Consider the following 12,467-nt stretch of genomic DNA (forward strand, 5'->3'; position numbering starts at 1 on the left):
TATGCAGTGAGCCTGATTGTTAGGGATCCGGGTATGACCAGAAATGTGCAGGAACACAGGGCTGGAGAGGTGGAATGGTCAGGCAGGCCGTTTGGCACTGTTAAGCACTGCCTGGCGGCATCTCTAGCAGTCCACAGCATGGGGTTCCTCAGGGCGCGGGGTCTAAGTCCCAATCTGCTTATTCACCAGGGCCCCTGATGGTGGGGATGGACTTGGAGCAGACTGAGACCAGGTCGCGACCCCTGAGTATGTCCGGCAATGGTAGAGAGCGTCGTCAGAGGTGTGCGGGGAAAGGAGCCTGACGCGAAGAGGCTGGCAGACCTGGTAACAGGGACAGATCCATGTGAGATGGATGGATCGTCTGGGTAGCATAAGGCGTAGTCAGGCAGGCCAGGTCAGCAACGTGCGGGCAGCGAGGTACTGGAGGAGCAGGCTGAGAATGGTCAGGGTCACAAGCCGGGTTCAGTAACTCACGGGCAGCGCGGTACAGAGGATCAGGCAGAAGGATGGTCAGGCAAGCCAGGGGTTAAACGGGAGACGGTCAGCAGGGTCAGGAACAATGCAGAGGTCGGCAACAGAAGATTCACAGGATACCAGGTACAGGGGCTCATGAAAAACAAACACCATGGCACTGATTGCAGGCCTGGTCCTGCTTAAACACACCTCCTGCAATCAGCCTCAGGTGATGGCTTGATTGCGGGAGTGAGACCCTGGCTGCTGAAAGCACCCTCTGGTAGGAGTTAAGGGGTTACCCGTGAAGGGGTTTTACATAGCATAACTCCACTGACCAACAAGGTATATGTTATTATTACGTAAAATGGCACCAATACTGGGGGTTAATATTGCCTAAACTGGCACCAATGCTGGGGCGTATTACTACATAACTGGGACCAATGCTGGTGTATATTACTTTGTAAACTGACACCAATTCTGGGACTTATTACTGCACAAACTGGCACCAATACTGGGGGTTATTATTGCTTAAACTGGCACCAACGCTGGGGGTTATTATTGCTTAAACTGGCACCAATACTGATGGTAATTGATGTACAAACTGGCCCTAATGCTGGCGGTTACTATTGTGCACTAATGCTGGGAGTTATTTCTGGCAGAAATTGACACGGGGGGTTATTATTGTGGAAATTGGCACCAATGATGAGGATTGGTAATGTGAAGACTGGCATCAAAGCACAGGGGCTTTTTCTGCTACTGACGCCCATGGAGGTGGTTATTACTGCATCCACTGGCGTCCCTGTTGGGGGTTACTACAGCTGCAACAGTGGGGCTTATTTTACTCCCGCTTTTTCTTCAGTGCGCTTAGCAGTAAAAAATCCATCAGGAATGATCATTTTTCAACATCTTATGCATTCACACAAGTAGAACAGGTTTAAAAAATTGTGGGCACACACAGGGGCGGACTGACCATTTGGAAACTCGGGCACTGCCCGAGGGCACAGGATCAGTAGGGGGCCCCATGAGCAGGGGCGGACTGACAACTCATGGGGCCCCCGGGCAATAGGGGATCATGGGGCCCCTGTGTCCTTGCTCAAACTTAAAAAAGCCTATGAAAAAGGTACCAGGGGCATCTCATGGGGCCCCCTACTGACCCCGGGCCCTCGGGCAGTGCCCGAGTTTCCAAATGGTCGGTCCGCCCCTGGTTGGATTATATCTTTTTACATTTTAAAACCTGCAGTCATGGCCAGAAATATTGGCACCCCTGCATTTCTGTCAGATAATGCACAACTTCACCCAGAAAATAGTTGCAAGTATAAATATTTAGGCATTCTCATGCTTATTTCTCTTGTTTGTGTTGGTATGACACAAAAAAAGTGGAGAAACAAAAAAGCAAATATGACATATTCCAATCAAAACCCCAAAAATGGACTGCACAAAACTTTTGGCACCTTTTCAAAATTGTAAGAAATAATTGCATTCCAAGTTTGTGATGCTCCTGTAATTTGTAATTAAACTCACCTGTATCAATTAACAGATCTTATTGTTCCTATGTCCACTGTGTACAACATTTTCAAGAAGCTTACAGCCCATGGCACTGTAGCTAATCTCCCTGGACATAGACGAAAGAGAAAAATTGATCAAAGATTGCAACAAAGGATTGGTGGCTAAAGAACCTTGATTATCTTCCAGACAAAATTCAAGCTGAACTCCAGGCACAGGGTACAACTGTGTCCACTCGCACTATACGAAGCCATCTGAATGAAAAGGGATACTGCGGTAGGAGACCCAGGAGGACCTCACTGCACAGAAACATAAAAGCCAGATTGGAATTTGCCAAAACTTACTGAGGAAGCCAAAATCCTTTTGGTAAATGTGCTGTAGACAAACGAAACAAAATTACAGCTTTTTGATAAAGCCCATCATTCTACTGTTTTCAAAACAAGAAATGAAGTCTTTGAAAGAAAAGAATACAGTCCCTACAGTCAAACATGGTGGAGGGTCACTGATGTTATAGGGTTGCTTCAGGCACTGGATGTCTTGACCGTGTGCATGACATTATGAAATCTGAAGACTACCAAAGAATTCTGGGGTGCAATGTAGGGCCCGGTGTCAAAAAGTTGGGTCTCCGTCAGAGGTCTTGGGTCTTACAGCAGGACAATGACCCAAAGCACATGTCAAAAAGCACCCAGAAATGGTTTCAGACAAAGTGCTGGAGAGTACTGAACTGATTGATTTCAGTTATTATTTCCCAGGGGTGTGCTACCAAATGTTAAATTGAGGGTGCCAATAACTTTTTCCAGTCCATTTTTGGGGTTTTACATGGAATGTGTCAGATTTGGCTTTTTGTTTCTCCAATTTTTTGTTTCATACCAATGCATACAAAGAAAATAAACATAAGAATGCCTAAACATGTGTATATCCAACAATGTTCTGGGTTAAGTGGTGCATTATCTGACAGAAATGCAGGGGTGCCAATATTTTTGGTCATGACTGTATCTAACCACCCTGAGCTCCCCTTATCGCATTGTTTTTTTTTGTCCCCTGCATGTAATTTATCTCTTTTGCATTCATATTCTGTCATGTTCTTATCTTTTCAATAAAAAAATATTGTACCAGAAAAGGATAGCTGAGCCAGACCCTGGTGAAAAGAGGGGAGGTTGGAAAACTCAATGTTTCAGGGATGTAAGAACCCCTTTTCTCTAGAAAGGGGTAAGAGGGAGATATACTAGGGGAGGGTTTTCTAACTCTCCCCTACTGTATATTAAATTAGGAGAACAGTTGCTGCCTCTCCATAGCACATCACTCTCTCCCCGTGGCCTGCAGGCATCAGCACTCCCACTGGCCATTGGCGGCACTCCCTCTTTTGGCATCAACTCGCTTTGCTAGGCAGTGGTAGGCTCGTATCACTCAGTCATCTCTGTCCTGATTGGCTGGAGTGCTATGGCGCTCTTTTTGAACAAGGGCTTTGGGTTTGTGATATCATTCTTGCTCCTGTACCCATACCTATCCTTGTTAGGCTAGTGTTGCTTGACCCCTTGCATGACCTTTGTCTGGATACGGATTACTATAGTGATTGACCCTAGTCTGAATACCAGATATGGTACTGTTTGTCTTGTGCTCAGGGGTAGACTGACAACTTATGCGGCCCCCGGGCAAAAGGAAATCATGGGGAACCCTGTGTCTGCGCCCACACTCAAACCACACCCAAAAAAGCCTATGAAAGGTACCAGGGGCATCTCATGGGGCCCCCTACTGACCCTGGGCCCTCGGGCAGTGCCCGAGTAGCTAAATTGTCAGACCGCCCCTGCTTGTGCTCTGACTTTAGCCTGGATACCAGATATGCTGCTGATTGCTGCCTGCTCTGACCCTTGCTTGGATAACAAATTCGGCCTCTTCCAGGGGCAATAGGGGATCATGGGGCCCCTGTGTCCTTGCCCAAACTCACAAAATCATATGAAAAAGGTACCAGGGGTATCTCATGGGGCCCCCTACTGACCCCGGGCCCTCGGGCAGTGCCCGAGTTTTCCAGTGGTCAGTCCGCCCCTGGCCTCTACCTTCTGCTATCCAGTCCTGACCACTGCATGCTTGGGGTATGGACAGTCACTACTTTTGTAACTTCCGCATACGACATTTGACAAGGTGTGTGAACTCTATCTCTCTTTCTGAGGGTTGCTGGGAAGAATCCATGTTCTGTGAATTTAACACTGTTATAGGCATAGCTCCCAACTGATCTATATAGTTGTATATAAAATGCACTATTTATCTTTCAAAAAGAGTTTCCCATTGTTAAACCATTCCTCCAGTTTCTAGATTTCTTCATTGGTAATTTTCAAAAGGAGTAGTGGTGATAAAAAAGCATTTGTGGGTTTAACTAATAATTTTTTTTGTATAATTCTGTTTTAAAGGAGCGTGGCAGGGGGTGTGTGCCTTATGCCTACATAGGTGTCTTTCATTCCTGTCACAAAAAGTTGGGAGGTATGGGTATAGGCATACAAACCTTAAGGGAAAGATGGCTGCTATAAATGAAACTGCATAAAAGTCTCATCATTTTCACGGAACAGGACGCAAATTGGTAAACCTTAGGCCCCTTTCACATGAAGGGTCCAATCATGTCCTCCTGTCAGCTTTTCAGGTGGATCTGGTAGGATGGTCAGTTCACCCATATGGACTGGCAGATGTTAATAAATTTGTGTCTGTTTACACCTGCCTACCTCTAAACTGATCCAGTCCGCTAAAAAAAAAAAACAGAAGAGGATTTGTCCTCTTCCATCTCAGCGGATAAGAGGACAGTCCATTTTCACCGATGCCTGTAGAGCACAGCAGGCTCTGTCTGTGTCCTCTCAGTAGAAACTGAGCAGACACTGACCTGTCATCCATCTGCTCTGCTCCAATCGGCAGGGGATCAGTGGACAGATCCAGGCTGATCAAAATGGAGTCCTGCCCATGTAAAAAGGGCCTTACAGGGGTGAATTCAGAGGAAGCTTTGGGCTGTGGAACTCTAGGGCTGAGGTGGGCACTAGAGGTTCCTGGGAGGCTTTGAAGAAAACTGCTTGGAGCTTGGAGCAGTAAAGGGGGCTTAGGACTGCTGAGGAAGCTGCATGGCAGTGCAGATGGCTGCGGGTGGATTTGAGGGAGCTGGGGGGCAGTTAGCAGTGTATTCCAACACATGGCACCCAATGCAACTCTACAAAGTGCCCTGGTTCCTACGGGACAACCCTATGGGATCCGTGGCACTTCGTAATCCTGAGCCCAGCAGCCACCAACAATAATGGCACCCTAGGTCACAACTTATGTGATTGAGTGGCCCATTGATACCTGCAAGGCTATTCAGTTAAAATATGTGTAATGTGTTTATTAGAATTCACTGTTTCTGCTGTTTGGTTTATTAGTGTGAGCTCAGTGAGTGTTCCCATTGAGATTCCTGTTGAGGTTAGATCAAAGGCTTCAGGCTGATTTCAGTCACCGTGCAGCACTGGATGCACAGTAATAAATTCCTTGATTCTGGGCTGTCAGTGCCTTGATTTTTAGGTAAGTACGCGTGTTTTCACTCAGCTTCCCCATCTCATAGAGCAACCGATCTTTGTAGGTATCATCGTAAATGGGATCCTGTCCCTGAAGAACACTGGCAATGAACTTTAGCTCTCGGTTGGCTTCTTGGTAATACCAGTACATGTAGCCATGATTTGTGGTCACCTGAGTGCAGTCCATGCGAATTTCCTTCTTAGCATGGCTTACAATAAGATGGGGGGTTTGAGAGATGGTCAATGTCTGAGCCAGGCCTGCACAAAAAGAAAATATGTTGTTAGCTTCATATCTTATAACTTTTCATATTATAAATTGTAACTGTTCTTATATATCAATGGTTCTATATGCCATTATTGGGTCAGGCTTCCCGAAACAGCTATTCCAGTTTTGGGTGGATGCAATACATGTGACTAACCCTAACCTACTAACTTTTTATACCATTTCCCAGGTCTAACTATCTGCCAAAGCCACCACAAGGGTCTCTCAGTACCACAGATAGGTTTTTAAGTTTATATTTTGACAAATAGAGCAGATGGTTCTTCAGTCAATAAATGTAGTGGAAAGTTTTTGCCAGCAGTCCCAACTGACTGCCATCCACCCAGAACCAAAATAGGTTTAAGCTGCCCACATATATAACAGTATAACTATAATCTTCTTCTTTAGATCTTCCAGTCTGATTGGATACAGATTGGTTGGAAAGGTAGATTCTCGCATTAAATAGTTTTGATAAATCTAAAGGAGATTGTGGAAAGATTGTACAGTGAGATTCCAATGTGTTTGGTAAGTTGACCCTTCATCATATCCTGTAGTTCTCCTTTGCTTACAAGATGGTATGGTGATGTAGACGAGGATCTGTAGGAGGAACATTGTCACAATGCTGCTTCAGAAACTGAGCATTGAAATTTAATAAAGGCACAGGAAGTCACATGACTCTCATTTCGCTGTTCCACACATTAAATAAACATCCTCAGAACCCACTTCTAAATTACTGCCCTCGCCAATGTTAAATTAAAGCTATTTGCATCTTCTCATCAACCTTTCTTGCCCGAAACAGCATCTAAAAAAGATAAACCATCAGTTCTGATCTTTTTATATATTGGTTTATTCTGGGATGGTGCTAATGCTTACTTCTATTAATTTATATACTAACAAGAGTAGTGCTGTGGGTTCTCATCATTGTGCCTGCCAGTTGAGGTTAGATCAAAGCCTCCAGTCTGTTTTTTCTCAGTCACTGTGCTTCACCGGAGGCACAGAAGTAGACACCTTCACTCTGAGTTGTCAGTGACTTCACCTTCAGGGAGCTGTGCTTGTCTCCTTTGGTTCTCCCCATTTCATAGAAGTCTTTGTAGTTTCCTTCATAGAAAGGTTCAGTTTGTCCTCTGATCATATAGGCGATAAACTTCAGACCTTGTCCTCCTTCTTGATGGTACCAGTACATCAGGTTATGGTCGGTGGTCTCCTGTTGACAGTCCAGCTGAGCCTCCAGGCCAGCTGTATTCACAATGAAAGGAGGATTCTGGGAGATGGTTAGTTGCTGAGCAAAACCTGGATAAAAAGTTAGAAGTCACAGTACATATCATAAAATATCTCTGCAGGCTTTATTTAGGTCAACTTGGACACCTATTCACCAGTACTATGTGATCTCCAGGGAGAAGCGTCTGATCAAAATTTTAAGGGACCTCATGGTAAGATTTCCCCCTGACTTGTGTGTGAAGTATACAGAAGTACAAAGTTCCAACAACTTATGAACACTAAATAGTAGTTAAATATTTAGGTGTGTCTATGAATTTTCTCCTTCATCCCGTTCTTGGTATATCTAGTATTAGTTGGTTACATACAACTGGACTTGTTCTATAATCTGTAGATGTTTCTATACTCCTACAAGTAGCTTCTTCTGTTCTAACTTGGATGAGAAGTAAAACATCTCCAACATTGCAGAACAAGTCCAATGGAGTGTGACAAACCACTCCTAGCAATAGTTTGGAGTGTTTTTTTCCCAGACGTTAAAATTGCTAATTCATTTGGGATTGTCCAACATATACAAATATCCACGCTTCTGCATTCTGCTGGGGCAGCACAGTGGACAAGTGGTTAGCACTTCTGCTTGGCAGTACTAGGGTCATTGGTTCACAATCCCAAACACAGCACCACCTGCCTGGAGTTTGCATGTTCTCCCTGTGCCTGAATGGGTTCCCTCTGGGTACTCCAGCTTCCTCCCACACTCCAAAGACATGCTGGTAGGTGAATTGGAATCTGTCCAAATTGGCCCTAGTATGTGTATGTATGAATGTGAGTTTGGGACCTTAGATTGTACACCCCTTGAGGGTTAGGGACTGATGTGAATGTACAATATATATGTAAAGTGCTGCATAAATTGATGGCGCTATATAAGTACCTGAAATAAATAAATAATTAGATGTGACTTCAGGTGCGATTTGCAAATCACATGAAGTCGCAGCAGTGTGAACCTCTGCTGTAAACACAGATAGATGACCTCAATTCACCTGTTGTTGCAGATAGGGACCCAGTCTTACCTGGTTGTAAAACTGTCAAATGAATAAGGAAATGTCCATAAAACTGCTTTCAGCAATCAGTGGGTTTACCGAAAATTAAAGGTGCAAGTTAGCTAGCACCTATGGCTTGTGCCTTTAACCCCCCTGGCGGTATTCCCGAGTGTAGCTCGGGGTAAAGTTTCAGCACCACAAGCGGTAACCCTGAGCTACACTCAGGAATACACTGCAGCGCTGCTCCGGGATCCCTCCTGCACTTACATTGTCCTGCGCTCCCGCGATGTCCCCCCTGCAGCGTCCCCGGCCATCTCCTCCAGCCAATGCCGGCATCTGTCTTCTGGGTTCCGTTCCCTGCAAGCGTCTGAATGTACGGGGGACGGAACGGCGGGAAATTTAAAAATGTGAAAAAGTGACATTCACTAAATACACTAAAATCACATAGTATAACATTCCTGTGTCAAACCATTTCACATACATTTTGTCCCGAGTGCTTTGTCCTGTCCCCTGCCTGCATTTTTACTGTTCTTTCTGCCTGGAAACTGAGAAACGTCCATGGCGTCCAAAAAGCGTCCCTTTAGGTCAAAAGCGGTTTTAGACCGGCTAGAGAACAACGATAGTAAATCAGAACCACTTGCAGAATTGAGTGATAATGATTCGTGGGGGAAATTCCTCATCAGACACTGAAAACAATTCTGCGACTTTGCTCAGCGATGTGCGAACTTGGCGCTATATTTCACATTTCAGTGTTTTTGGTTTGATTATATTATTGAATTAAATTTATTATTATTATATTATTATTTTTTATGATTATTTATTATATTATAATTTAGGATTTCGTGTTTCAATTTTATCATCCCCGGGATGTTTACTAGACTCTTGTTCGGACAGATTTCAGTTATTCCTACAAATTACAGGCCTACAATAAAAAAAATACATATTTCCATGCAAAAAAATGTACCGCTTTGAGCACAGAAATACTGACATAATCAGACCGCTAGAGAGGTTAATCATTTCTAAAAATCCTCTGATTGCTGCAAGCAGTTTTTTGGATTTCAAATGACTGAAATCAGTTTCAAGCCTAAATGCGCTATATATTTTTGCACCTTCTACCAAGGTAGATGAATGGTGTATACCTAGCAATAGGTGACCCCTTAAGCTAGAAAATGAAAGCTTTATTTTATGCCTTTTTAAGACTTTTTATAAAGATAGTTGCCTTTTTTATGCTTGCTTATGTTGTATTTGAACTACAGATATCTTCCATCTGCCCCTGAGGAGCTTACACTCTAAAGTAAGCTGGTTTTGTTTAATTATATATATTTTATTCTGTATATATGTAAATATGTTTTTATGATGTTATTTGTTTGCAAGATTTTAATAAACAAAAATTTACACTCTAAAGTTCCCTCTGCAAGTCAGTCTAAGAGCAGTTTAGCTGGAAACCAACTAACATGAGTGTGTGTGGATACTACACAAAATCAGTCAATAGACAAACTCTAAAGGGCCCTTTTTGGAATTGAAGCCAGAATTCCAGTGCTGCAAGGCAAGAGTGCAAATGACATAGCGCTAGCAGGGATGGTTCTGCATTTTCTAGATCCTATATCCATAGTTTTCTTCTAGAACCCACAAGATGGAAGAATTCTGATTGCAGGTCTTCCACACTACCTTCAGGTGATCAGGGTAAAGTGTGCAGTCCAGGTTTTAACCCCCTTAGCGGTGTTCCCGAGTGTAGCTCGGGGTAAAATTTCTATACCAAAAGCGGTAACCCCGAGCTACACTCAGGCTTACCATGCGGCGTTGCTCTGGGGGTCCCTGCAGCACTTACCTTGTCCTTCGCTCCCGCGATGTGTCCCCTCCAACGTCCCCGGCCATCTCCTCCGGCCGATGCCGGCATCCGGCTTCTGTGTTCCGGTCCCTGTGACGTCGGGACGTACGGGCGCCGGAACCGGCGGGAAATTTGAATTTTTTAAAAAATTTCATTTTTGCTGTCATTGCTATTTCAATGCATTTCACATACATTTTGTCCCGAGTGCTTTTTCCGGCGCCCTGCCTGCATTTTGAATGTTCTTTCTGCCTGGAAACTTAGAAAAGTCCATGGCGTCCAAAAAGCGTCCCTTTACGTCAAAAGCGGTTTTAGAACAGCGATAGTAAATCAGAACCACTTGCAGAATTGAGTGATAATGATTTGTGGGGGAAAATCGTCATCAGACACTGAAAACGATTTTGTGACTTTGCTCAGCGATGTGCGAATTTGCCTCTGTATTTCAAATTTCAGTGTTTTTGGTTTGATTATATTATTGAATTAAATTTATTATTATATTATTTTTTATAATTATTTATTAAATTATAATTTATGATTTTGTGTTTCAAGTTTTATCCTCCCCGGGATGTTTACTAGACTCTTGTTCGGACAGATTTCAGTGAGTTATTCCTAAAAATTACAGCCTACAATAAAAAAACTACATATTTCCATGCAAAATAATGGTACCGCTTTCAGCACAAAAAAAATCGGAAAGAATCATACCGCCAGGGAGGTTAATACTTACAGGATGAAAATATACAGCAGATAGAGAGCCCCAGTATACGGTGCATGGTGACAGTGCTGATGATTGTGACATCAGACAACAGACATGCATAGCGCATACATACCCTGCTCTACCAGAAATTCTCTACATTCACATCGAATATGCGACTTGCTATATTACAGACAGTGCTGCCCCCACATGGATTCTGGATGTCAGAGGTGTATGTGACACAGTTTTCGGCTTTTAGATCTGAACTCCAGGCAGATAGAAAAGAATAAGGCAATGGTGTACTTATTAACCACTTGCCCTCCAGAGGATTGACCCCCCTTCCTGACCGGCCATTTTTTGCGTTATGGCGCTGCGTTATTTTAGTAGCGCTAAATAAATAACTAAAATGGCAAATATCTGTACTTATATCGGATAATATAGACACATTAATATAAAAATGTGCCAAAATTTATACAATCCACCCCATAAAACAAATACATATATTTGCTATAAGTGTTCAAAATATATAAAAAAAGTCCAAAAAGAAATAAATATAAATCCAAAAATTATGAAAAAAAAATAATTTTGGATTTATATTTATTTCTTTTTGGACTTTTTTATATATTTTGAACACTTATAGCAAATATATGTATTTGTTTTATGGGGTGGATTGTATAAATTTTGACACATTTTTATATTATTGTTTCACATCTTCAAGGGTGAAGGTGTTATTTGTGCTATGGGGATTTAAGATTTTGTTTTAGTTGATTTTTTGAACTTGTCACTTGCTGTATTTAAGGAAGTGGTATTTATAGAAATATAGACACATTAACCTCCCTGGCGGTATGATTATTTCAGATTTTTGGTGCTGAAAGCGGTACCATTATTTTGTATGGAAATATGTATTTTTTTTATTGTAGGCCTGTAATATTTAGCAATAACTCACTGAAATCTGTCCAAACAAGAGTCTATTAAACATCCCGGGTAGGATAAAATTTGAAACACAAAATCATAAATTATAGTTTAATAAATAATCCTACAAAATAATAATATAATAGTAATAAATGTAATTCAATAATATAGTCAAACCAAAAACACTGAAATGTGAAATATAGCGCCAAGTTCGCACATCGTTGAGCAAAGTCGCAGAATCGTTTTCCGTGTCTGATGACGAATTTCCCCCACGAATCATTATCACTCAATTCTGCAAGTGGTTCTGATTTACTATCGCTGTTCTCTAGCCGGTCTAAAACCGCTTTTGACCTAAAGGGACGCTTTTTTGACGCCATGGACTTTTCTAAGTTTCCAGCCAGAAAGAACAGTCAAAATGCAGGCAGGGCGCCGGACAAAGCACTCGGGACAAAATGTATGTGAAATGGTTTGAAACAGCAATGTTTTACTATGTAAAATTAGTTTTGAAAAAAATGACATTATTTTTAAATTTTCAAATTTCCTGCCGGCGGCGGCGCCCGTACGTTCCGACGTCACAGGGACCGGAACACGGAAGCCGGATGCCGGCATCAGCCGGAGGAGATGGCCGGGGATGCTGCAGGGAACACATCGCGGGAGCGAAGGACAAGGTAAGCCCTGCAGGGACTCCCTAGGCAGCGCCACATGGTAAGCCCGAGTGTAGCTCGGGGTTACCGCTTTTGGTACAGAAACTTTACCCCGAGCTACACTCAGGAATACCGCCAGAGGGGTTAAATAAAGTGACTTAGTGATGTAAAAACATGTCAGTTTCATAATAAATGCATGCATACATTGGTTAAATCTGCATAAAGTGCGATATGAAGTGATAGCCCTGTTACTGAATGGTGACAAATCAGGTGCAAAGTGTCGGACTCATTAATTAGACAATAGTCCACAGTTAAGGTGCATAGGAGATCTTGATGATCTTCATAATCCAGTGATCTGATCCGGTATTGTGGTTATATAAGTAATAAGATTGCTCACTCACCAGATACGC

General features: G+C 42.9%; 1 long non-coding RNA gene across 1 annotated transcript; it reads right to left on the reverse strand.

Moving 5' to 3' along the window:
- Positions 1–5,287: 5,287 nt before the first annotated feature.
- Positions 5,288–10,654, reverse strand: LOC149449383 (uncharacterized). The gene is made up of 2 exons (XR_016315407.1): positions 10,535–10,654; positions 5,288–5,735 (listed from the first exon to the last, which is right to left on the reverse strand). It is a non-coding gene; the product is annotated as an uncharacterized LOC149449383 (long non-coding RNA).
- Positions 10,655–12,467: the final 1,813 nt, after the last annotated feature.

The sequence above is a fragment of the Staurois parvus genome, unplaced genomic scaffold (assembly GCF_062004578.1).
Source record: "Staurois parvus isolate SC_StPar_1 unplaced genomic scaffold, SC_StPar_1.0 ptg000621l, whole genome shotgun sequence".
NCBI lineage: Eukaryota > Metazoa > Chordata > Amphibia > Anura > Ranidae > Staurois > Staurois parvus.